Source organism: Meles meles, chromosome 1 (assembly GCF_922984935.1).
Source record: "Meles meles chromosome 1, mMelMel3.1 paternal haplotype, whole genome shotgun sequence".
Classification (NCBI taxonomy): Eukaryota; Metazoa; Chordata; class Mammalia; order Carnivora; family Mustelidae; genus Meles; species Meles meles.
The window spans coordinates 188,827,209-188,853,126 of record NC_060066.1 but is presented as its reverse complement, the minus strand read 5'-3'; positions in this window follow the sequence as shown (position 1 = coordinate 188,853,126).

Below are 25,918 nucleotides of genomic sequence, written 5' to 3'. Positions count from 1 at the left end.
GAGTCTTCTGCTTGGTTGCTTCTTCCTGAATTTTCCCTGTGTCTACATTTAGGGGTTCTCTATTTTCCATGGACCTAGGCAGTCTTGGGCTGCTTGGAGTCTCCATGGGTCTACACCAAGTTTTGTCTACTAACCTGCCTCCTCCAAGAAGTCTTCCCTGACTGAATCTTTGACCTGGTGGCTGCCTCTCTGCTCAGTTCTGACAATGAATAGCTCCTTAATCTTCTTTCCCTACTTGCCTCTTGCCTCCTGTTACAGGTAGAATTGTGTCTCCCTCTACCCGCCCCCCCCCGCCCCGATTCGTATGTTGAGGTCCCCCCAACTCCCGGGACCTCAGAATGTGACTGCATTTGGAGATAGGGCCTTTAAGTGGTGGTTAAGATAAAATGAAGGCATTTAGGGTGGGCTCTAAACCATGACCCGTGTTTCTAGAAGAAGGGGAGATTAAGAGGCAGATGCCCACACAGGCAGACCATGTGAAGACACAGGGAGAACACGGTCTTCTATAAAACCAATGAGAGACGCCTCGGAAGAAAGCAGCCCTGCTCTGACCTTGACCTCAGACTTCAGCCTCCAGACTGCTCAAGCCCCCAAGTCTGCAGTACTTCATTATAGCAGCCCTAGCAAAGCAATACTCCCCTTTCCCCCATTTCCAAATCCCTGTTCTGGATGGGAGAGCCATGCCTCACGGGCTAGGAGCACGGCAGGCCTCTCCTGCTGATGTTATGTGCCCTGGGTCCCAGCAAACAGACATCAAGGATATTAGCTGGCTGCAGCCACAGGCCTCACTGACACTCCCAGTCGCCAACTGCCCATCAAAGCAGTATTCCCCCCAGATCACACCCTAAGATGTGGCTATTCCGCTGGGCTGTCCTTCTGACGCACAGGGGTTCTGAGGTGTTGGCCTTATGCTTTGCTTACATTCTGCCCCAGCAAAATTCTAGAAAACTGACACCCAGAAACATAGACTTTGGCGGCAGCCACGCTCCTCCCTGGCCGCATTCTGTCACGCTGACATTTGCCCCATGGATGTTCATGGTGCTCAGATACACTGACCCTCGCTAGGCTGACCTTCCCGGGGGAAGATCAGGGTTGGTCGGCCTTCCAAGTTCACCACACCACGTTTCAGAGAAACCCTGGCCCCATCCCTGCTGAGTGCACAGGGGACCACGAGAGCCATACAACTGAAATAGACCTTCTACTCAAGGGAGGCCTTGCATAGGTTGGCTATGACCCCCCTGAACTGTTTTTACTCACAGCACTCTTGACAAGAAGTATGTGGTCTCTTCGGACACGAACAACCAATTCACTGATTCTTCAACACCAGCTGGATGCCCTACATTTCTAGTCAGTTCTGTATTCCCAGAGGTAGCGTCGGGCCCCAAAAGGTAAAGGGCTCCTTTCCGCAAGACTGCTCCCCACTTCAGATACCGATTACAAGCTCTGAGCTTTCTGTACTTCTGATTGACCGGCTATAGATCAGGGGTTCCCTGATTGGATAATTTGCTAGAAAAACTCAGGGAACTCAGGAAGCACTTCATTTACATGTACTGGCTTATGATAAAAAAAAAAAAATACAGCTCAGGAGCTGCCAAAGGCGAGAGATGCAGAGGACAAGGATTGGAGAAGGGGCTTGGAGCTTCCATGTCCTTTCTGGGGGTGTCACCTTCCCAGTACCTTGATCACCAGCCTGAAGGCTCTCTGAACCTCTTTGTGTAGGGTTTTTTTTTTTATGGAGGTTTTCAGATGTCCGTGTGACGGATTAAATCCTGGGCCATTGGTGAGCGACTCCGTCTCTAGCCCCTCTCCCCTCCCTGGAGGTTGGGTTGGAGCTGAAAATTCCACCCCTCTTATCACACCTTCCTCTTTCCAGCAACCAGCCCCCACCATGCAGCTCTCTAGGGCCTCCAGCCACCAATCATCTCGTTAGCATACAAAAGACACTGTTAATACTCAGGAGATTCCAATGGTTTTAGGAGCTGGTGCCAGGAACGGGGATAAAGACCAACTATTTACTTTTTATTATATCACACCCATGCACATGTGTAATTTCAACAAATCCCTTTTCCCCTGAAGTAATGAATGAATCTGTCTGTTGTCGCTGAAAGATCCCCAAATGGTCCCTTGTGCTGACTCCCAGTAGGGCCCTTAGCCTTTTCCTGCTCCCTCTATGCACCCCTGCAACTCTGGAGCCCTGAGTTCTGGACTCAGCTGCTCCACATGCAACTTGTGTGACCTTAGGCAAATCCCACCCTCTCTCTATGGAAGTGGTACTATTACTACTACTGATTAACTACCGTCAGGTGTTGCTGTGAGCAGCCCGTGAGCGCGGCATGAAAACTTCCCATGAGCACAGACATCCGCAGAGCAAATCCTCAATCAACAAGGAGGTGGTTCAGGCTCTGGAGCCAGACTCAAGCTCCACTGCCTGGGTATGGATCTAGGAGCTGCCACTTACAGGCTGTGTGACTTCGGGAAAGTTGCTTGCCATCTCTGGGTGTTATATGTAAAATGGGCATACCATTGTATTCGCCTCCTTGAATTGCTGTGACTTTTAAATAGCTTAAAAGAAAGAGGGTTTCCATCAGTGTCTGCTGCGGAGTAAATTCTGTAGGAGTGATATTAGTGTTTATGTTATTATTAGTTATATCAGTGTCCTCTATATTGCTAGTTACAGTTACACAAGTATTAGCTACTGTTACTCACTCTACTCCCTCTGGATGACGCCATGTCAGCCGAATCCTCCACTTACCATCTCCTGACGGAGTGAAGTCTCTTTGTGAATCCTAGAGCCACTGTCCACCGCATCTGTCCTGTCCCCTCTGCCTGGGTGTTCTGCCCATTTTCACTTGGCCAGTCCCACTTGTGCTCTGATTTCAGGCCACATGAGCTGCTTACTTAGGGAAGCCTCTCTGAGTTCTCGGTAAGTCAGCCCCTGACACGCATGCTTGTAAGACCGCGTGCTTCTTGTATGCTGATTATGATCACTTTACCTCTCTTTCTGTGAGTATCTGATTCAAGCCTATCTCTGATTGTCTGTTTTCTGCTCATCTTTTACTCCAGTGTTGACGCATCGTAGGTGCCTGATAAATCTTTGTCGAACAAAGGAGTGAATGAATGAGCAAGTGCCTTCCTTGCCTTGTCTGGCCCCTGGGCCAGGTCCCCTCTCCTCAGGGCTGCATCAGAGCTGGGCTTCACGGTCCATTCCTTGGGGTCATTCTTCTCTGAGCTCCAAATCTGGAGAATGGCAGAGAGGGATGTTGACATGGGGTCACGGGGACCAGAGGAGCAAGGTGTACTTGCAGCTGGATACACAGGCTGAGCCTCCGGGAGGGTCCCAGGATCAGTGGTTTCAACCCTGTGTGGGCAGGAGATGCTCTTATCTCAAGATGGCGCCCCACTGTTTCTTCCATGTCTGGGGCTCCCTTCCTATTCTCCTCACTCCCTTCTTGGGTTTTATCTTCCAATTTCAGACACTCCCAACCATGGCTGTCTTCCTAGAAGTGTTTCTCTAGCCTGTCTGGGGGTGGGAAGAAGTCTCTGGAAGCCCTGCTCCCACCCATCAGTCTTGAAGTTTTGAGCATGACTGGCTGGTCTACCTTCCACCACTAGCTGCACTGTGCTTGGATAGAAGCCAATTCCAGAGACCCTGCATCCTTCCTGTTGATGACACGCTATCAACAGAGTGGACGAGGACATTTATAGGTGATGAATTTTGGAGCCATTGACCTTCAGCCTGACACTGGCTTCTGGGCCCTCTGATGCCTTGCTGGCCTCTGGGTCACCATCAACCTTCTCTTTCTTTCCTGGGCCTGGCCCAGGCCCCACCCTTGTCCCGGATCCTGCCCCCTCAGTCAGCTGAGCCCCCACCCATCAGTGCACAAATGTGTTGTTTAGTGCACAGACGTGTTTATATTCTTCTACCTACAAAACATCCTCTCCGATCATGAAGTCCCTGGAACATCGCAGCTCCCTCTTCGCCCGCATGGCTCATCTTTCCTTCACAGTCCAGTTATCTAGAAGGAGTCGTCTAGATGGAGTCAATCCAAATCCAGTTCAATTTGCAGCTATGTGCCTGGGGGCAAGTTCCTTTATTTCTCTGTGCCTCTGTTTCCTCATCTGCAAAATGGGGCTGATAGTCTTTGTCTTGCAGGGATGGTAGGAGGATTAAGTGAGCTCATTCGCATGGAGCACACAGCACATGAGGGCTTGTAGGGAGAGCTAATGCAGTCATTAGTGGCTCCTGTGATCCTGATCCCTTCTGCATCCTCACCCTCCATGTCATCCTCGATCAGCCTGGCTTCCTCAGCCCCCTGAGTAAATACCTCCCTGGTTCAAATCCCTGATGCCTTTCCAGTAGCCAGTCACACTTCCCTTCCTGGGCACCCTCCCAACTTCCCTGCAGTCTTTTTTTGCACCACAGGGGGAATTGATCAGGGCAAGGTGGAAGGCTCCTGAAGTCCTACGGGGAGCATCCACTGGTGGCTGCTGGGACAGCCCACCCTGAAGGTTCTCTCTCTGCCAGGAGACCTCTGAAAATGTAAGGAACAGGACTTCCCATGAGCTTTAGCACATTTGGAAATTGTACTGGGCTCACTTCAAAGATTTTCAAAAAGAGTTTGGACTGGCAACCCCTTGAGGGCAGGGACCGTGTTTTATTTGACCAGCACAGAGTAGTACCTACAGCTCTTTGTTGAATACACAGGAACAGGGGTGAGTGGCGTTATAGGGCCTGCCTGCAGCGCATTCTGTCGCAGTTATAGCAAGGAACAGGGGGTTAATGCTTCCTTGGGGTGAGCTCACAGCTCCGTCTCCCCGGTTCTGGGGAGGAATCTTTTTCCTTTTTAGTTTAGGCAGCCTAGCTCCTGCATTGCGTGGAGGGCTTGGTTTGATCTCTTATTTATTACAGAGAATATTCTCTGTTATGGTGAATGTAGGGTTTTCACTGCTGCCTGTACCAGCCAGCCTGCTGGGGACCCTGGCACCCCCAATGGGGACTCTGGCTCTGCGTTCATTCTCTCATTCATTCTTTCTTTCATCAAATGTATTGAACAGCCATCCTGTGCTAGGTCCTGAGCCAGGAGAAGAAATATGGAAACTGCCAGCAGTGAGGCTGAACAGCAGCCCCTAAAGATCCCAGGTCCTAAGCCCCAGAGCCTGTGAATGTTGTCCTATTTGGCATAGTGGACTGTGCCGGTGTGACTTAGTTAAGGCTCTCGAAATGGAGAGAGTATCCTGAATGACCCAGGTGAACGCTATGTGTAATCACATGTCCTCCTGCGATGGAGGCGGAGGGAGATTTGGCACTGATGAGGAGAAGGGGATGTGGGCGGAGGCTGAGATGATGCTCTTACTCTTTGAAGATGGAGGAGGGGGCCGAGAGCTGAGAAAGCCAGATGGCCACTAGAAGCTGAAAAAGTTTCTCCTCTCAGAGGCTTCAGAAGGAACCTGCCTTGCCTTTAGCCCAGGGAAACTGATTTTGGACTTCTGACCTCCAGAACAGAAAAGAACACATGTGTGTTGTTTAGACCACCAAGTCCATTTGTTACAATGGTAAGAGCAAACTCATATACCATGCAGGGGATGAAATGACACCTTTGCCTAAGGGTGAGTCCTGCAACGGGGAGAAAGGAGCTGTGTGCTGAGCTAGATCTTAGAGGATGTGTATGAATTTCCCAGGTGGACAGTGGTGGTCGGGAGAAGGGCCTTGGGAATGAAAAACAGCCTGTGCAGAGGCAAACTGGAAGACAAGGTGTACTTGTGAAGCAGTGAATAGTGGGTTGTGGTTGGGAGTTCAGAGCATAGGAGATGCGACTGGGGCAGTGGCCGGACCAGCCCCTGGAGGCAGGGAGTTGAGATTTGATGCTATGGACAATGGGATGTGACCGTGGTGAGTTGCGTTTATGGCCCCAATTCTGTATCCCTTCCTGCACTCATGTCCGTTGCTCAGGGACTTTGCATATGCTCCCATCACGGGGACAGTACGGGTTCCCACCTCTTGATCCTAGTTCAGCTGTGTGTCTTGCTTTGGGCAATGGAATGATGTAGATTGGTCATGCATCAATTCTGAGCCTGGGTCTCAAGACCATTTCTACTGGTCTGAGGAGAGGGTGTGCCCCAGGGAAACCAAACCAAAGCTGAGCCCCCAGCTTCCCTGCAGACCAAGAGAGACACTAGCCAACCCAGAGATGCATGAGTGATAACAAATGGCCATTATCGGGGTACCTAGGTGGCTCAGTCATTAAATGTCTGCCTTCGGTCAGGTCATGATCCCAGGGTCCTGGGAGAGAGCCTCGTCTCAAGTTCCCTGCTCCGAGGGAAGCCTGCTTCTCCCTCTCCCACTCCCCCTGCTGTGTTCCCTCTCTCGCTATGTCTCTCTCTGTCAAATAAATGAATAAAATCGTAGAAAACAAACAAACAAAGCAAAACAAACAAACAAAAAAACCCCAAATGGCTGTTATCCTAAGTTGCCGAGTTTTGGGGTGACGTGCTCTGCAGCAATAGCTAGTTGTTTCAACAATAGAGGGTTCAAAGGAAGAGAGTGACAGTCAGATCTGCATTTTAGAAAAACGTCTTCAGTGCTGAGATCCTGGAGGATGGTTGGAGGAGGGGGGCCTGAAGGTGTGGTCCAGGCAAGAGGCAGAGAGGGCCCCCTGAGGCAGGAGCAGTAGAAGGCAGGGACAGATACAAACACATTAAGAAGGCAGGTGAGACCACAAAGCTGCATTACAAATTAGACATAGGGATTGAAGGAGAGAGGAGATTTGGAGGAAGCCAGAACTTTCGGCATCAGAAATTAGATGGGAATGTGGTGCACGTATGGACCCAGTGATGAGGTACTGGCCCGCTCGCTCTGTGTTCATGTTTTGCAGTGCCACGGGTGGGACAAAGTCATAATTACAAGCGTGGGGCTGGAGTCTAGGCTGCAGACCCGGGCTAGGGACCACCTAGCCAACCAATTAGTGACAGTGATCTAGTGATGAATTTGTGAAAGTGGATGAGGGTGCTTATGGTAAGCAGAACAAAAGGCCAAGTTTTAACCCTGGGAATCCCCGCCATGTATGGAGGTGGCTGGAAGAAGGGTCCCTCCAGGGGCGATGACAGGAGAGAGGACAGCCTGGGAAGAGCTGGTGTCCAGAAACCCTAGGAAGGAACCGCTCAGAGGAGGAGGGAGTGGATGGTGAGTGGAGTCACGGGCAGAATGTCACCGATGGGGAAGACCAAGGACACCGGCAAGGGGATGGTCAGCAGTCAACTTGGTGGGAGCAGTTTTGGAAGTAGAAAGCAATGCTTGTCATGGGGTCAAGAGGTGAGGTAGTGGAGAAACTTGGTTAAGGAAAACCCTTTCGAGAAGCCTGATGTAGAGGGAGCAGAGGGTGGACCCGGGACAAGGGCATTGCTTTGTTTTAGGCTGGAGGGACCAGAGCAAGACTTGTTGTTGAGGCTTCCGAGCAAGGGGGGGAAATGGTCTGATTTATCTTGTGAAGAAGATCACTCTGGCAACAGTGTGGCTACTGGACCATGGGGTGGTGAGTGGCAGGAAGAGAGGAGGTAAGGGGACTTGTTTAGTGGCTCAGGAGAGGGATGACCGTGGCTTAGAGCAGAGTGGCAGCTGTGTCAGTAGTAAGAAGGGGTTCCATCCGGGATTTCTTGGGGTGACATTTGGACCCCAAGGATTTGGCTATAGACTGGGTTGCATGCGTCTGCGAGTGTGCACGGTGAGAGAGCTGTAGCCTAACTTCTAGGTTTTTGCCTGAGTAACTGGGAAGGCTGGGGGAGAAGCAGGAACAGGTTTTGTGGAGGGGGAAGGTGTGGAAGCATCTCGTCTCAGAGACGTTGCGTTTAAAATACTTGTTAGAAATGCAAATGTAGATACCAGGGAAGCCGTTGAAAACGTGCAGCTGGCATTCAGGGGAGAGCTTTGGGCCGGAGATGCAGATCCAGGAGGCATCCACGAACACGGAGCATATAAATCTGTGTGAGGGTTCTTTGGGAGAGAGCGGAGCTGGAAATACTTGATCAGCGTTGTCATCTCTGTTAGAATCTAAATGCCATGAAAGCTGAGCCCTGTCTGTCTCATGTGTGGCCGTGTGCCAGTGCCCAGCACAGTGCATGGCATACAGTAGGTGCTCAATGAATGCTGAGGTGAAGATGAGTGGCATAGGGGTCGGTGAGTCAAGGAAGGGAGGGGGATGATTGTGGCAAGGCCATCCCATGGACAGTACCATTTGGGAAGAACAATCACGAGCTGTCGCTGAGTTTCCCACCCTCTGGAATTCCCTGCCACCCCCAGGTTCTAGACCCATATCTGTCCACAGGAAGGCTGAGAGGTTGCCACGAGCCTCCAGAGTTTCACTAGGTTGATGGGCTGCTGGAGAGAAGGGAGATGAGGTATGTCCTCACGTCCCACATTAGGGACCCTCCCTGTGGGGCCCTGGTGATCATGGACACGACTTACCTTCCATGTGCGCATTAACCCATGGCCTAGATAGATCCTTACCAGGGTGGAGGTCAAGTGAGAAAAATACATCTTTTTTTTTTTTTTTTTTTTAATAGTTTTGCTTGTTTGGAATTTTCTCACCATTCCTCTGCTCCCCAGGATTTCTAGCGCTTTCTCATCCTCCCAGATGGGAATTTTTCTGGGGGTTGGAGATGCCTCTAAAGCTCTTTCCTGTCCCTTTGCAGTTCCCTTGGCATTTCTGGCAGCCTTGGCAATTCAGGGCTTTGGCGGTGCTTGTGGGTCTGTGGGGTCCTCTGCCCTGGTTCCCTGTCTTCTGTACAAGCCCCCTTTAAATTGGGGCTTCCTCACGAGCTGCGTCCCCAGACACCTGCAACTACCTTCTCCTTCCAGAATCACTCCAGGTCCCACTTGACTCTTACGTTCTCATTTCCTTGCCCGGAGCCATCTTCCCCTTTGAAGACCCAGGCAGGGGCTTGCAACTCTCTATGAGGAAAATGTTTTAGGATCCGCTTTTCCTGGAGGAGGGGTGGGGACATTTTGCAGACCATGTCCTGCCTTTCTCTTCTCTGACACACAATGGCTGGTACCATCAAGCCCCTTTGTGCCTCCCCCTTCCCTGGCAATGACTTGGTGGTGAAGGTCTGTCCAGAAAAACAGTTTCTTTATAAAAAATGGGAGATATTGAAAATTAGGGATCTGCCAATATAACATTGTGTAAATTTAAGGTGTACAACATATTGATTTGATACATTTGTATATTTGTGTCAGTTCTTCAACTAAGCTGAGCCTGGGCTTTTTTCATTTCTACAGTGGGAATAATATTATCTATTGGGGTTGTTTCAAGGATTAAGTAAGATCATAAATTCAAGTGCTCCTAGCAGAGTTTTGGACACCTGCCAGCACTATTGATCTCTTGGCTCTTCCCTTCTTTTATCTTATTCCCTGTCCCCTCTTCTTCTGTCTTCTGGTTATGAAATTGTCAGGAGGAGTCACCTAAGCCCCACCCAACATTTGAGCCTTGTTGAAAAGGCTGTGTCACATTTGGTTGACTTGTCCCAAGCTGCTGGGTGGAGGGTGGAAGGCGGTTGCATGTGGATAGCTCTGGCTGGCTCGTCTCTAGGGGACCAACCATCCGAGTTTGCCTAGACCTGAGGGGTTTCCGAGACACAGGACTTGCCGCACTAATGCCAGAAACAGACTCTACCTGCATTGTCTATTCTGACCTTGTCTTGTATGAGGTAGGCAGGGCTGGCACCACTCTAAATTTCATGGTTCCAGTCTTGTCCATGGACACTGGTTCTTGGCTCTGCCAGCTGGGTTACTGTTTGTCTAAGTCTCCCCCTACTCAGCTCGGGGCATGCCCTCTCCACCAGCTCGGGAATGGTTCAGAGCTGCAGGTGTGGGGCCCTGAAACCATCCAGGCACCAGAGTTGGCTCCTTCACACCAGTGGTCACCGACGCTCCCAATCACTTTCAGGGTCGCCGCCGAGCACCACCGTGCCATATGCGAGTCAATTATGTGCATCTCCCTGGAACACATCTTCAGTCTGGCTCTGCTGTGATATTATCAAGACTCTCAGTGCTTTACCTGTCAGCTCTTGGCTGACCCCAAGAAGCAGATATCCGAGAAGCAGCTGTCATTTCTGCAGCCCCAGCCTGAAGCTGGTCTTCCTGCGTGAGCCAGGAGCTCAGACTGTGTCTCTGGACAATTTGTATCAGCTCTAGGAAATCAGGCCCTTAGCCCAGCAGCTTAACTTGTATCAGCTGGTGGTACATCCCTCTGGGAAAGAGCCCACCACCATGAGCCCCAGGCTTCCCTGGGCAATGACCTGAGGACTTTGAGACTTTTGACTCAGAAAGACCGGGTTTTTATTCCTGAGTCCACCATTTACTTACTGTGCAACCTCAGTGCCATTAATCACCCTCTCTGATCTCTTGGTCATTTCTGTGTAGAGGTGGAGTGGTAACACCTTACACACAGCCCACCAAAGGAAAAGCACTGGCCACCGTGCAGCTGTGGTAGTGAGCAAGGATCTGGTGCAGGCTGGCCCATTCCTTATTTTCCTTGTTGTGGGACCTTGGTTGGTCAGTCTCTTGTCTCCCTCGTGGGAGACAGTGTCAGAAGTAGATGGGATATTAATAAGCAATGACAGTCATGATTTGACCTCTTTTTTCACAAGCCCGGGCCAAGTTAACCAAGTTTGACAAGCCTTTTACAGAGGGCTGAGTCCCACCCAGCCTCGCAAGAGACTTGGTGACTCAGTCTCTGGAAGGGAGAGAAGCCTCTTTCACAGACTTTTCCTCCCGCTTTGGGCTGGGCGTGGCCTTAGGGTGCTGTCGGGAGTCTCCCTTCTCTATCAGTGAGCAAGTCCTGGGGAGAAGCCTCTAGGTTTTTTGGTTATTGAGAAATGGGGACAGGAATGTCTACCTGATAGGTTTTTGGGGGGTGGGCTCCAGTAAAATAATGGACACAAATACCAATTGCAAAAAACAAAGTGCTGAGTGTGTGGAAGTGGGAAAGTGGGGTTTAAAATTTATTTATTTTTTTGAGGGAGAGTGAGAGTGCATGCACACATGGAGGTAGGGAGGGGTAGAGGGAGAGTCCCCACGAGTCAGGGGGAGGGGCAGAGGGAATCCCTAAGCTGTCTCCCTTCCCCCTTCTCACCCTTCTGTGCCCTGAGCATAGAGCCAGACTCAAGGCTTGATCCCAGGACCCTGAGACCATGACCTGAACTGAAGTCAAGAGTTGGATGCCTAACTGACTGAGCCATCCAGGCACCCCTCGGTGAGAATGTGGTTATTACGTGACATTTAGGGAAGAGCTGGCTCAGTGTCCTTCCCCATAAAGCCACTTTGGAGGCATGGGATAAACACAGGATGACGGTAAATGGCAGGGGGCAAGAAAAGGGGTGGGTACCAGTGATGGCCCTGGGAATAGAGGCAGAGGGGTGCTCTAGACAAAAGGGCCACTGACCAATCCTCTGGGCTCAGCTTGCCTTTCCTGGCTTCACCCACTCTGCATGGGTGCATTGATTTACTTGAAAGTTTTTAATGGGTTATAATTGGAAAAGGCCTGGGTGAGATTTGCATATTGATTTGACATTTAAGTATATGATTAAATAAAAGCTGACTGAGGTCATCACTTGACTAAATTGGCTTAATGAGTGTTGATTACCCTGTGCATGTTAATTTCATTTGCCCTGATTACTCCATCCATCTTTCCCAGCGATCTGTTAGCACCTTTGACTGAATTGTTCTTGATGGGATGAGGAGTAGGACAGGGGTCAGTGGGGGTGGTCCTTGGTCTGTCCACCTGTCCATGTGGCTAAACCCAGAGTCCCAGAGGTTCTATTTTCTCTTATCATGTCCTCTGTCTCCCACCTTCTTCCTCCTAATCACAGAATCTGATCACTAACTCTTTCTAAGCAGAAGTGTTGCCACTCTGCTGCCAGAGAAATCAGAGCTGTGGTAGGAGGAGGAGGCGAGCTGAGAGACACGACATGTCCCCTCTCCCCCCACGACACCCTCCCCTCCCAACACACCCAAGGATGCACCTTCCTTGTGTGGCATGGGGGGGGCCACAAGGACTAGGCTGCCGTTCCCTCTTCCACAGGTGCACAGCATTTCTGAAGACGGGCATCCCCACAGCTGGCTCCCATGTCTTCTGTTTGGCTCTCTAGACCCACTCTCTGCCCTGCTCTATGCTGCTGACCCCTGTGGACCCATGAATAAGACTCCTTTGCCCCCTGACTTCCTGTTGGGTTCAGCCATTCGGGATGCCCAGCAGGAAACTGGAGGGGATGAAGGGCAGGGAGGTAGGGGTATTTCTTTCCTCGCTCTTCCTTGCTGGCTGAACAAAGGGCTCTATCAGCCAGCCCCCTTCAAGGCTCTCCCTCTGGGTGCTATTGTTATCCCTCTCCTTGCCCCTGCAGCACTAAGGTCATAACCGAGTGATTAGTTTTCTTGCAAATGAGCCAGAAGGGGGGAACTGCCCTACCCTTAAGGCTCCCCTATGCCCTGCGCACACCTTTGAAAAAGACCCTTCATAAAGTCTCTTTAAATTACCTAATTTGAGTGTGCCATCTGTTTCCTGCTGAGACCCTAACGGATACAGCAGGCAACATATTTTCCCACTCAAAAAATCAGGACACATGGTTGACAAATCCAAGCGTGACTCAGGGCGCGGGACCCAGCCCACTTCAATCCAGCAGCATCGCTCTCCCTTGTGCGCTGGGTCCCGAGCACGGGTGGGGGGCTCGCCCACGCAGACTCCACAGTCATCGTCCTGCCTCCTCCCGCTGCCCCTTCTCTTCCCCGGCAATGCCAACAACTCTGGCCTTTGTGGAGCCACCTCCCCCATTCTCAAAAGACACGCTCACCTCCAGCTTATTAGAAAAAGAGGCCAATATTCTGTAAGGCTCCTTGATGCCCTTTCTCACGGGGCATGGGTTCATCCTCTGGGGATCATATTTTCTGAATCCTGTCCAAGATATATATTCACCTCTTCCTGGTGTCCTCTCCCGTCCACTTTTCCCAGGGACCCCACTGGGGTATCTTTCCCTCTATTGTCTCTTCCCTGAGACGTGTAGGGATTTCTCCCGCCTCCCTCATCCTCTTCTTCAACAGGCAACCCTCTAGACTGAACTGTGTGCACTCGCTCGCTCTGCTCCTTCAGGCCCTGCCCCACAACCCTGCACCATGAGGCTGCTCTTGCCGGCTCACTACTGACCTCTGAGGTGACAGCACCAAGGGTGGGGGGGATTCATCTCAGATTCTATTCCCCAGGCAGAGGGTCACCAACAGCAAACCCCTTCTCTCCTTCCCTGGGCCAGTATGGAGATGTTCTCCCCAAGTTGCCCAGCATAAGGGGCTTTGGACTTGGGAAGCCAAGAAGATAGGCTGAGATATGATGTTGACCCAACTGCCTGGGTCAGTCCAAATCAATTGGCCAGTCAGCAGACCTCTCTGCCTGGAGCCCACCTTCCTCCCACCAGGCTTCTGGGCATGGGGCCCCCAGCTCCTCTTTGTTATGTAGACTTCCCTTCCATGCTTTCCCTCCGGTATCTAATGCGTCACACATTTCATTGAGTTAGTTCCTTCCTCTCCATCCAGATAACATGCCTAGTTCTGACCTCATCATCTCTTACCTGGCTGTGTTCCTTGCCTGCCAACCCGCAGTCCAATGCATCCTCTGTTCACGGCAGCCAGAGAGACTGCCCTGAAGCCCAGCTCGGATCCTGCTGTTACAACTTTGCCTGAAGCCCCTTGGTGGGTCTCTATCACCGAGCAGTGCAAGACCGAACCTTTTAGCATGATGGAGTGTGGTTCCAAGGAACTCCTATTCATCCTTCAAGGCCCATTCAGTGGTCTACTGAACTTCTAAGTGAAGTTGTCTTGACCCCTCTGTCCCATATCCAGCAGAGTTCCCACTCCCTCCTCTGAGCCTGGGACCACCTTGTTCTTATCACTGCTAGAGTGCGCATAACAAGGTACCATAATCTCTTTCTGTGTCAGCTTCTTCCATGTCTGGAGCTTGAAATCATGTCCAATGTGTCTTTGTAGCCTTAGGGCCCAGGACAAGGCCTGGCAGAGGGACTCATCTGTTCATTTAAAAAAGATGTATTTGGGGGGCGCCTGGGTGGCTCAGTGGATTAAGCCGCTGCCTTCGGCTCAGGTCATGATCTCAGGGTCCTGGGATCGAGCCCCGCATCGGGCTCTCTGCTCCGCAGGGATCCTCGCTTCCTCCTCTCTCTCTGCCTGCCTCTCTGCCTACTTGTGATCTCTCTCTCTGTCAAATAAATAAAATAATAAAATCTTAAAAAAAAAAAAAAGATGTATTTGGGCTTCCTATTTAAATCATGGTTTTAGGGGGTGCCTGGGTGGCTCAGTTGATTACAAGTCTGCCTTCAGTTCAGGTCATGATCCCATGGTCCTGGGATCAAGCCCTGCATTGGGCTCCTTGCTCAGCGGGGAGCCTTCTTCTCCTCTCCCACTGCCCCCTGGCTCATGCTCTCTTTCTCTCTCTCTCTCTCATTCTCTATCTCAAACACATAAATAAAATCTTAAACAAAAATCATCCTAGGAAAAGGCACTGGGGTGTGGCTATGAAAAAAACAGACAAAATCCCTGCCTTCCTGACCTTATGCCCCAGTGTGGGGTGGGAGGAGGCAGATAATACACAAACAAGATGATTTTAAAGAGGAGCCAAGTGCTACATGACTCTCACTAGGTCACAGCAAACAAGCAGAGAAAGTAGAGCTTGAACTCAGTTCTTGGGTTCAAGTCTATTGCTCATCCCCCTCTGCCCAGGAAGTTGTAGACCCTAGTTGCACAATTCTCTGGCAGATGCGACCCTGGGGCACCGCCCCTTGGCTCTGTTTGTCCCTCGATCAAGGAGGGAGAGTCATGCTTGCCTGTCTCCCCAGAGGCTGGAGCTGGTAGGTGTGTTATTATCCTAGGGCCGCCGTAACAAGTGGCCACAAACTGGGTGGTTTCGAGGAAACCAGTTCTGCAGGCTCAAGGTTTGAAATCAAAGTGTCAGCAGGGCCACGCTCCCTCTGAAGGCTGGAGGAAGGAAGCTTCCCTTGCCTCTGTCCTAGTTTCTGGTCACCTCTGGCAATCCTTGGTGTTCCTTAGCTCATAGCCGTGTCACCCCGATCTCTGTGTCTGTGGTCACATGGCCTTCTTGTGTGTCTCTGTGCCTCTTGCCCTCCTGTAAGGACACCAGTTATATGGGATGAAAGGCCCTCCCTCCTCCAGTATGACCTCATCTCACATCTGTAAGGACCTATTTTGAAATAAAGTCATGTTCACAGGTACCTGGGGTTAGGACTTCAACGTATCTTTGGGGAACACAATTCAACCCACTCTAGTCGGTGTGAGGAGAAGACAGAACAGACAGGAGAGGCTTAGAACTGAAGACAGGAACATCAGACCCGTCTGGGACTGGGGCCAGGCAAAATGTGCCTTCTTGTTTTAAGGCCTTGAGCCTGGGGGAGGGGTCACAGGGCCTCCAGCTCAACCCCACCTCGTTGGGCTGTAGGTGGGGTGACTCAGAGATGGGGCTGTCAAGCTTGAGGGTGTCCTAGAAACGCAATCCCGTGTTTCTGGCATATTTCCCTCACCTTATGGGGCCGAGAAATACAACATTTTTGGAAACTTGGAAAGCTTAGGTTAAAAAAAAAACTCAAAACCTTTTATTTTTCTTTAAGGGAAAAATAGAAATTTGGGGAAAATTGGAAACATACGCAATACTTATTTTTGTAGTACCCTTTTCATATCTAAAGTCACTCTCCTACTTTAGGAGTGCAACTGCAAACCTTATGTAATCTGGTTGGCTCGATCAAATGATCATATTTGGCCGATTCAATCAAAAACTATAGCTTGCTCAGACAATAATGGAAAATTCGCTAATTGGGTGAAGTTTTCGATGTTTTAGGCTCTGTGACAAATGGAACTTTGTGCGGCTGAGCTCCCAAACATCAGCTCCTCGGAGGTGAGCAGAAAAAACACCCATGTGATGAGGAGGAGTAACACCTGGAAAGACACTGACACACACACACACACACACACCCCTATATTGTCTATAATAAAAATGTTACATATGACATAATATAAATGATGATATTAAATAAGAACAACTGTGATTGATTAAGCTCCTGCTACCTACCTGGTCTCATCTCACTCAATCCTAGTGTTCTCCCCACTTTACAGATGAGGAAATGGGGGTGGAGAGGGTAAGCCAGTTGCACAAGGCTCTACAAGCAGTGACTGTTTGTGGCTTCAGATGCACTAGGAACTGAACCTCAATTCACTCAAAAATCAAGACCTCCTGTCATGACACCGTCAAGCTATCAGCACGTAGAAGCCCTAAAGCCCTAGAAATTTCTGTTTCTTGGACATGGTGTTGTCTACTGAGTGAGGCAGAGATGGCTGTCTTCTGTGTTAGGCAGTGATCGGAGAGCATGGGGGTACCTTGAGACCCCACAGGAACTAGGGCGGGGACAAGGCAAGGATCTTGGACTCCAGGGGTCCGTTTGAGGATGTCAGACAAAGGCAGCTAGGGGTCACTGATGGGCAGGGCCCTGGGGGCATGTCGGCTGGAAGGGAATGACGCAGGAGGAGCTGGGATCCCTGCTCCGGGCGGCTGCCTGGGCTGGTCGACAGGCCCAAAGATGAAGCTGGAAACTCTACCAGAGGCAAGCAGGGAAGAAGCTATTCTTGGAAGAGCACTCCAGGCTTAAGAGATGCCCGGTTCTCCACAGAGGCAGAGCAGCACAGGAGAAGACAGAGAGCGGGGCCCTTAGGAAACCAGACACAAACCTGGAAAGGAAGCTAAGGCAAAGCGGACCCACGTCCCAAGCACACATTTTGCCCTTGCACACCGTGTCCAAATCAGTCTTGTTTCTGACCTGTCTCTGTCAGCACTGTCTGTGTCTCCAGTGGCTTCCGAGTAGGGTGGGTCCCCCGGTCCCTGCCTCCTCTTCACTTGGTTTTTCTGCCCTTCCAACCCCATAGGGACTGGCGGAGCGGACTCTCTTCTGGGCCACCTGTACCTGTCCGGCCCCATGACTCCCCTTCCATGTCTCCTCTGCCCTCCATCGCCCACTCTCTGGGCCCCAGGAGGCCCTACCTCCAGGAGGAGGGAGCTGGTTTCCTGGGCAACTGGTGGGGAATGAAAGAGAGGGGAGGAGGCTGGTGTTCCTGCTGGGGAGGGCTTAGAGGAAGCATATGCCATTCCGGCTGCCCCGTGAATTATTCAGCGGCCATGAGAACTGACTCACTCCCGGTCTGCTATCTTCTCCTGAAACCTGCCTGCTGGCTTCTCCTCGGCAAGCCCTCTCTGCCTCTGACTTGGGGGCTCGAACCCCTGTCTGGGGCCTCTAGCCTCAGAATGTTCTTCTTGGGTATTTTAAATCTCCCACCCATGTTTATTATTACTTATTCTTTGGCTCTCCCCTATGAGCCACTGCCAGGCTATTTCCTCTGTACCAACCACCTTGCTCAGTGCACAGATGTGGAAACTGTACCCACTTGGGTAGGTGAAGTAATGTGTTCAAGGTGGTACAGTGAAGAAGCGACAGAGTCAGAATTAAACTTGGGTATGACTCCAGAGCCTCTGTTCTTGGTCTTGAAATGGTTCTTGGAAAAACGGGGAAGATTGTCTATCGACTCTTTCCTGGGGGTACGTTGGGAGCTGGCAAGGGGGTGTTAATGGGGTAGGCGAATGTGGTGTGGGGTTTGTCCCTGTTGGATGTGGATGTGGATCTAGGGCTGCCCACCCATCTACCTAGGCACCTAGTCAGGGGTGTAGCCAGTGCAGCTGCCTTGTACCTCTGGTCTACTACGGTTTTTGCCAGAGGGGAGGTTCTGTGGAGGTTTTCTGTCTCACGACCTCACCCTTCCGGGCCCAGATGCCGTGCCGGGAGCCTGAAGGCCTTTGTTCCCTGTACTCTAGCAGTTCTGAGAGGAGGAAGACCTGCCCTGGATGGGGTCCCGATACTGGCCTAAAGGTTGCTCAAGGAGGGAACAGAAAGGCTTAGTGGGCCCCAGGGGAGACCTGGGAAAAGGGTCAAAGGAGTTGGGATCCAAGATGGCACCTGCTGTGGAGGCCTACGAATGGGTCACTGGTCAGGCCCTGGGACCCCCCTGGGAAACTGGGAGAGGTGCTTCAGAATCCAGATGTGGACCTGAGTGGCCCCCGTGAGGGGTACAAGGGCTGGGACCACTCTGTGGCCTGGGTTCTGAGATGCAGGTAGACGTGTTGTGCTCAGAGGCCAGGAAGGGGCTGCCCTCTCCCTGGGCATCCCTCACTCAGGGAGTCAGACACATGGTGTGGTTTTGGATGTAGCCGGTGGGGCCTCCTGGAACCAGGGACACCTTCCTGAGAGGTTACGTGCTGGAATCATTGGTGGGACAAGCTTCCCCCGCTCCAAGTGCCTGCTATGGTCGCCACGTGTCACCTCATCTCCCATTATGTTCCCAAGTGGCGTGTGACCCCTTGAGACCCATCCCAAGTTGTTTTTCTGCTTTAGGTCTAGTTCAGGGATCAAGAGAAGAGGGGTCATCTTCACTGAAATTTTATTTTATTTATTTTTAAAAAGATTTTATTATTTATTTGAGAGAGAGTGCACAGAGGGAGTGGAAGAGGGAGAAGCAGACTCCCCGCTCTGCACGGAGCCCGACATGGGACTCGATCCCAGGACCCCGAGATCATGACCTGAGTCAAAGGCAGACGCTTACCTGACTGAGCCACCCAGGTGCCCTTCATTAACATTTTTCAAATGAGCCCCCATGTGAGAATAAGGTTCCTGGCAGTTAGTAGCATGCACCTGGCCAGATGTTTCCAGGCACTGTCCTGACCCTTTGCTCACGAGGCTCAGCTGTGATGGGATTTAGACCCGCTGCCGGTGAGGGAAGGCGCAGAGGCTGGGGCTCCGAGTGGAAGCGTTAACCTGCTTAGGTCCGTCATTTGCTCTCTCCAATGCAATGGCTTCGGGGCCTCCGTGTGTATCTGTGTGCCAAGCCTGAGCATGTGTTTTGAATGGCTGAGGTCAATTGGAACTTGGTTTCCTCCACCTTCCACCTCCCTTTGGCCTTGCTTAGACCATTTTCCTGCCCCTCCTTGCATCTTTCCTCCTCCCCCTGGGTCCTCAGCAGTCCTCCAGGGATACGATTCTCTTACGCTGGGTCTGCCCTCTTCCTTCCTGCGCTCAAGTGGGGTCTCCTGCTCTGAGCCCTGGGTGCAGGCGAGGGGCTTGTTCTTGGTTTGGGAGTGGTCTCTTTGCTTCAGATCTCTTCCAATCACTGGGACATCCCTGGCCTCCAAGAATCACCCACTGCCACCCCAAAGCAGTCATTCCTGATGACTACCTCATCTCCCCCCCCCCAAGGTTTTATCCCATGCCAGAGCACCAGTCGGGGGTGCCCTCCCAGTTTCCTATCTCGAGGGACACAGCCCCCATTTGAAGCTGTCCCAGGTTGGGCCGTCCTGCTGCAGTTTGGGGAGCTTGCTGGAGTTTGGTGGACGGTGGGGTCTGGCCCAGAGTCGCCTTGAACAGAACTCTCCATGGTTGCGGATAACTGTGAGCATTTAATGTTTTCCCAAACCTACGCGTTGCAAAGACAAAATGAAAGAAAACAATGTGTGTGTGTCTGTGTGTGTGTGTGTGTAAGATGTGTGTGTGTGCAGTCGAATTTATTAAATAGCAAAGCATAACAACTAACTAATCTCCAGTGACCACATATAAAAAGTGAGGGCTAATTTAGAGCAAGATGTAGAAATACCCAAACATTTGGGTAAATCAGGAGTCCTCACTGGCCCTTAACTGGTAATAATTAAGCTTAATTTTATTTCGACTCTCAACTTCCCTTATTCTCAGGGCAATTTAATTTTGACTTCTCTGAGGCTTGCCTGAGCCCCTGAGACCTCTGGTCAGCTAGACGAGGTGTTAAACCCTGAGCCTTTGCTTCCTGCAGCTTTAACTACGCTGGGGGAAGAGCCTTATCTGTGATTGCTTTCTGCAAATCCTGGCAAGGCCTTTGCTCTCCTTTGTCTGTCCCACCGCCCCTACCTCTCCCCCTTTCACCGTGAAAACCAGACGAGAGCGAGATCATGCTACACACAGCTCCATTTTCGTAGGGCTGTCTTTTTCTTTTTTTTTTTTTTCCAATTATAGAAAGCATTTCTTTGCCCTGACCCCATCTCCCAGCCAAACTTCTCAACCTTTGGAGACGCAGCTTGTTTTAAATCCTGGTCTGCTTCTAATTCTCGGGGTCATCCATTAACCTCATGACTTTGTGGCTCTTTGGCTCAGGCGACCTCCTCTTTGTGGAGCACTGCTCTCTGGGATGGCAGTTTCGAGTTAGGGCAACTGCAAGTTATCTTAGACTTAGGTTTTGGGGACATGATGAAAAGTGTGTAGTGACATTTTAAGATGAAAATGTAGGCCTTCCTCATAGGGACTGGTGACCACAGAGATCTCTGATCTGATAGAGTATGTGCTATAGTATAGGGGGTCTATGGACAAGCAAGGGGACAGGCTATAGGGCTGTAGACCCCCCACTACTTTCTGTGCCCCGCCGCGGTGAGGGAAAGAAACCACATGAACTGCTCTTGTGGCTCTCTATCCCAGAGACTGGCAAATTTTAAGTCTCGGGGCAGGAGGGAAGTAGGGAAGGAACTAGAAGTAAGAGAGGAGAGACGGAGGGACAGATGCCCCAAACTCAGTTCAGGTCAATTGAGTTCCACCTCCACTAAGCACCTACTGAGTGCTAGGCTTAGGCCAAAGTCTGGAAATTCAGAGCATGACCAGCCATATAATTCGTGGGGTATAGTGCAAAATGAAAATGTGTGGTCTTTTGTTCAAAAATTATTAAGAATTTCCAGATGATGATGATAAATAGAACCTTAAACCAAATGTGGGGGAGGGAGGGGCTGCGCTCCTTCTAAGGTGCCCTGGCATCCGGAGGAATATGGTTGGAAAAACACTGACAGGAGAGCCTGAGGCAAGGACCCCGTGCGGGAGGTTCCTCTGTGGGGAATGATCCCAGGGAGCAGGGAGACTGAGAAAGGGAGGGGGAGAAGCCACAGGAGGAGTAAGTTATCAAGTTTGCTTTTGGGGCCAATGGCAATGTGATTCCATGAAATGGCCTGAAAATGCTCCAGAACTCTCCACCTGAATGATGAGAGCCGAGGCATTTCTCTCCCCACCTCCCCACTGCACTGGTTGAAGGTTGCCCTTAAGGACACTAGCTTTCTCGCATTTCTGAGTTGAGTTTCTCCTACAACCAAGAGAGCTCCTAAGCTCCTGGAATCTTTGAGAAGGTTCTGGGGCAGAAGCAGAAAGAAGCCCATAAGGCCCTTTCGAGGTGAGACTTTTCAGTGTTGTGGACCTGAGCTCGCGGAGAACTGACCATGGCAGGGGGGCTGCCGTTCCAGGTGGGCTGAGAGGGGGTGACACCGGGCTCGGAGGCATCTGCTACAAAGACTTTCGTGTGGGGGTGGGGGACACACGGTTGCTCTGCATGTTGGGGGATCTTCCCTGGCAACTGGTAAGGCACGACCACCAGAAGAGGGGGCAGGAGCTGCCTTGTCTGAGCCCACCCTCCTGGGAAGCCCATAGCGCTCCCTCCCCCACGCTGATCATCACTCCAGGCCTGGTGTCCTCCGGGGCCTAGTTACTTCCTCTGCTGCCGCCCCATCACGGGCCAGGCCTGTGCTGATGAGTTCTCCCGGGCCAGCGGCCAGGGCGCCCGGTTGTCACAAGTCGCTGCCTAAGCAGCCCAGCGCCTTCCCATTTGTCATCGGCGTTAGCATGTGCGCAATGACCTGCCTGGAATTTGAGAACGGGTCCCGGACGGCCAATGTGGATTTCCAATTTAGAGTTTCCGTCCATTTACCAGAGAATCACCTCGAAAGAACACCATTTGTGGAGCTGACAAAGGCCAAATTAGACTGCAGATTCCACTGCTGAGTGTGGGGGCCGGGCCAAGGGCAACGCGGCCGCAGACAGGCAACAGCAAACACCACGTCTGGAGGACGCCTGCCGGTGCATCCTCTCGCTCATGGGGCCCCCTGGGTCTTCTCTGCAGCCACCTCTGCCCTTGGCTCCATGATCGTGCTTAGCCACGGTCTCTTTCTGAGCCCCCCTTGGCCTACATCTGTCAGTCTGCATCCCAGGCATCTTCCCTGGGTCCCCCACCCTCTCCCTCCCTTTGCTCTTTATGGCTGGGTTTCCCTGGGTCCTACCCCTGGATCTCGTTCTCTGGGGCTCTGCCTCATTCTCTGTCCTCTTCCGGGGACCGTCTGATTCAGCTGACAGAGGCCTCTACTCTGTACGGTGGGAGGGCCCTGGCAGAGACAAGCCCTCGTGCTCACCAGATCCTACTCTGTTCCTTCCCTGGTCAAGCTGGAAGGCTCTGGCAAGGGCTGATGTTAAGTGGAGGCTGAAAGCATGAACAGAAGCCAGCCCAGACAGGGAGCATGCCGGGCAGAGAGAACCGCTGGAATACAGGCTCCACGGGGCAACAGCGGGACCTGGGGACTGACCGAGGCTGAGGTGACTGGACGTGGTAAACAGAATTATTGTTTCCAACCCTGCATTCCCCTGTAGCTCTATGACACCTCCACACACCCGCGGGGTCCTCCTTGCATCCGGGGCACATTCCTTTGTTGTTTTAATGGTGGGCTTGATCATGTGACTCGCTTTGGTCAATGGGGTGTTAGTAGACACGATCCAAGTAGAAGTTTGACTTGTACTCGTGGGGTTGGGCTCATGGTCTTGCGCACTGCTGTTGTGGAAAGAAGGACATGGCCCCGAGTGCCCCAGAAGAACGAGAGGCATGCAGAGACTGAGACTCAATTTGTGGCCTGGAGCCAAGTTTAGCCAAGCCCAGACCGGATCAGCACACCCTCAGCTAACTCACAGACTTGTTCTGGGCCACTGAGCTTGGGGCTGGTTCGTTACCTGGCATTAGTACTCAGTGGTACTCAGTGGTACTCGGTGATGCACTGGAGCAGATGGAGTGCTGGGGACAGTGGCCGGGAGGAGACTGGAGAGGTGGGCAGGGCCAGTGTAAGTGATGTCTATCAGGGCGTGGTGGGGAGATTGGATGGGAAGACTGAAACATTTTGCTTTATCGGTATAGGGCATAAATGCAGCTTATTGATCCCATGGTATAGATGTGAGAAAATAGGGCTCAGAGAATTTAAGCACATTGGCCAACATCGCAGAGACAGTCTGTCTGACGCACTGTGATTGAATTCTTCCCTTTTGGGTCAAGTCCACTTCCTTCAGTTTCACAGTGTGACATTCTCCTGTTCTGTCTCCAGGCTCCTGGGGTTGACTACTCCTCCCTCTTTTCCCTCCCTTCCTCTTCCCCCTCCCCCATGCCCCATGGGGCCACTGCCCTTTTGCTCTTCTCTGCCCTCATAGTCCCTTGTAGCCACCAGCACTGCCCCCCTCCCCACTGACCCAGACCCCTGGGCAGCTGTTCTCTCCTGCCCGATCTCCCCAGCTCTCTGATCCCTGGCCCCATGACATCACCAGCCCACAGAGTTTCTGGCCCTGAACAGATGCCACGTCTGTGGTCTCCGCTCTTACATCTGGCCCCCAAGTGCACTGAGCATAATTCCAGGGCTCAGTTCACACAACAGTGAAAAGAGCATGGGGTTTGGCACCCGACCAACTGGAGTTCAAATCCCAGCTCTGCTTCTTGGACACTGTGTTACCTTGGACAAGTTACTCAGGCTCTCTGAGCCTCAGTTACTGTGTTTCTACACCAGGGATGATGAGGCCCCCATCACTGGGCTCTTTCAAGAATTCAATGACTTACACAGGGGCACTCACAAACTTGAGGGACTATGGTTGTTGTGGATAAGAAGGATGTTTCCCATGCCTTTCTACCCTCTTCACTCCCAACACCGCCCTCTTTCTGTCACTGTCACCTTCTACAGACAACCCTAACTCCATCTGTAAGGTGCAGGTCAAGGTCGTCAGAGATGCACTCCTTTGGTGCACCCCCACCCTAGGTCAGTGATGGGAGTCGTCTCTTGGTCAGGCCCGCTTGCCCTCCCACAAGTGCCTTGGATCATAGCCCATCCATCCAACACCAAGACCCTGCTGCCATCAATAAGCTCTTAAAGCTTCATTCCTTCTTGCACTTGCTCATTCATTCAGCAGCTCCCTGTCTTTCTCTGGCTCTGGATGAAGCTCTTCACTGGTACGCGGGCTCAGCTTGTCCCACCTTTTCCTAAGCCACTGCCCCATTTCACACCTTTCCTGCCCAGCAACACTTGCGAAAGGCTCGTTCGCACTTCCTGCTTTCTCACCACCTCGTTCCCCCCACCTGTGCCATCTGGCTTCTGCCTCCACCGAAACCACTCTTGCCAAAGCCACCAATGACCCACTTACCAAACTTGATGCCACAGCTCCGTCCTCATCTTCCCGATCTCTCGGCAGCTTCTGATACTGCCAACTCCTTTGCTTTCTGCAAATTCTCTCTTCCTGTTTTGAGACCTCTACTTTTCTCGATTCTCCCCTCCCCTTTCATGAGCCCCTTTCTCTGGTTCCCGCAGCTCCCCTCAGGGATCAGTCCTTGGCCCCCTTTCTTCTCCCTCCCTGGAAGCGGCATGTAACCACACAGCACTTCCTCCTGTGTGATCTCGACATTGTCCTCCAAATCTGCATCTTCAGCCAGACCCAGTTCCCGTGTGCCAGGTTCGTCCAGCCACCTGTTCCCCTGCTCACCATCCTGCCTTCTCTGGACCTATCCTGCCAGTGGGGCTCTGGGTGTGGGCCAGTGATGCTTCCAGCAGGTTCCTTGGGTCAGAAAGCTCATCTTTGCTGCCAGCGGGTCCTGTCAAGCTGACCTCCCTAAGACCTGTTTGAGGCCCTACGTACCTCCTCCTTCGGTATCTCCTAGGAATCTTCTCTGGCCCTCTAGAGAGGCAGGGGTCCTGTGATATGCTTTTATCCTTCTCTGTTCTTTTCCTTAATCACACTTAATCACACTTGCAATGAAAGAAATGGTCATCTATTTAGTTGTTTGGTGTCTATATTCCCACCAAACTCTGAGCGCGGGGGCTATTTCTATCCTGCTTGTCTCTGTACCCCCAGGACCTGGCCTGGGGACTGGAGGAGGTTAGGGAGGCCATGGGCAGCAATGGGGAGGGATTCAAGATGGGGAAGGGTGGGACCAATGCCATGGTGTTTGGCGCCTACCCAAAAAAGCAGGCAGTAGAGGCAGGAGCAGACCCCTGAAACTCTGCCCAGGCAACCCCGCCCTCTCCAACTCCACCGCATGTCTCTGGAAACAGCACGGGGAGCCTTTTGTTCTCTGACAGGAGGCGAAGCAGCTACAAGCTCTTTAATCACCTCTCCACAAACATGGGGAAGCCTCATTAATCCCAGTGAGTGGATGATCTATTGTTTCCAGCTCAGGTCTCTGGTGGATGGGCCTTCCTCTGTAGAGGCAGAAACCCCATGGTGGGGTCTCTCCTCCCCCTCCCTCCTGCAGTTGATCTGCCAAGACCTGGTAATGGGACCCCTGGTGCGGCTCGTGGCCCAGGTGGCCGGGACAGAGACCGGGACTGATCCTCCACTGTGACCATTGCTCCCCAGCCAGATGGGTGAAGTTGAAAAGTTGGATTCTACCCGGTGCTGCAGGGGAAGCAGCACTCAGTGCACTTCTGGTGAAGGCAGGTGTGAGTGTGTGTGTGTGGGTGGGTGTGTGTGTATGCACGTGTATGTGCGCAATCTGCTAGGCATAGGTAGTTAAGCTCATTAACCCTGGAGCCAGACTGAGTTCCAATCCCAACATTGGCACTTGGCAGCTGCGTGAGCTTAGACAAGTCCCTTACCTCCATGCCTCTATTGTCTCATCTGTAAAGTGGGGGTAATAGTAGTGCCTCCTCAGAGGGTTATTATGAGAACAGGAAAGTTAATGTAGATAAAG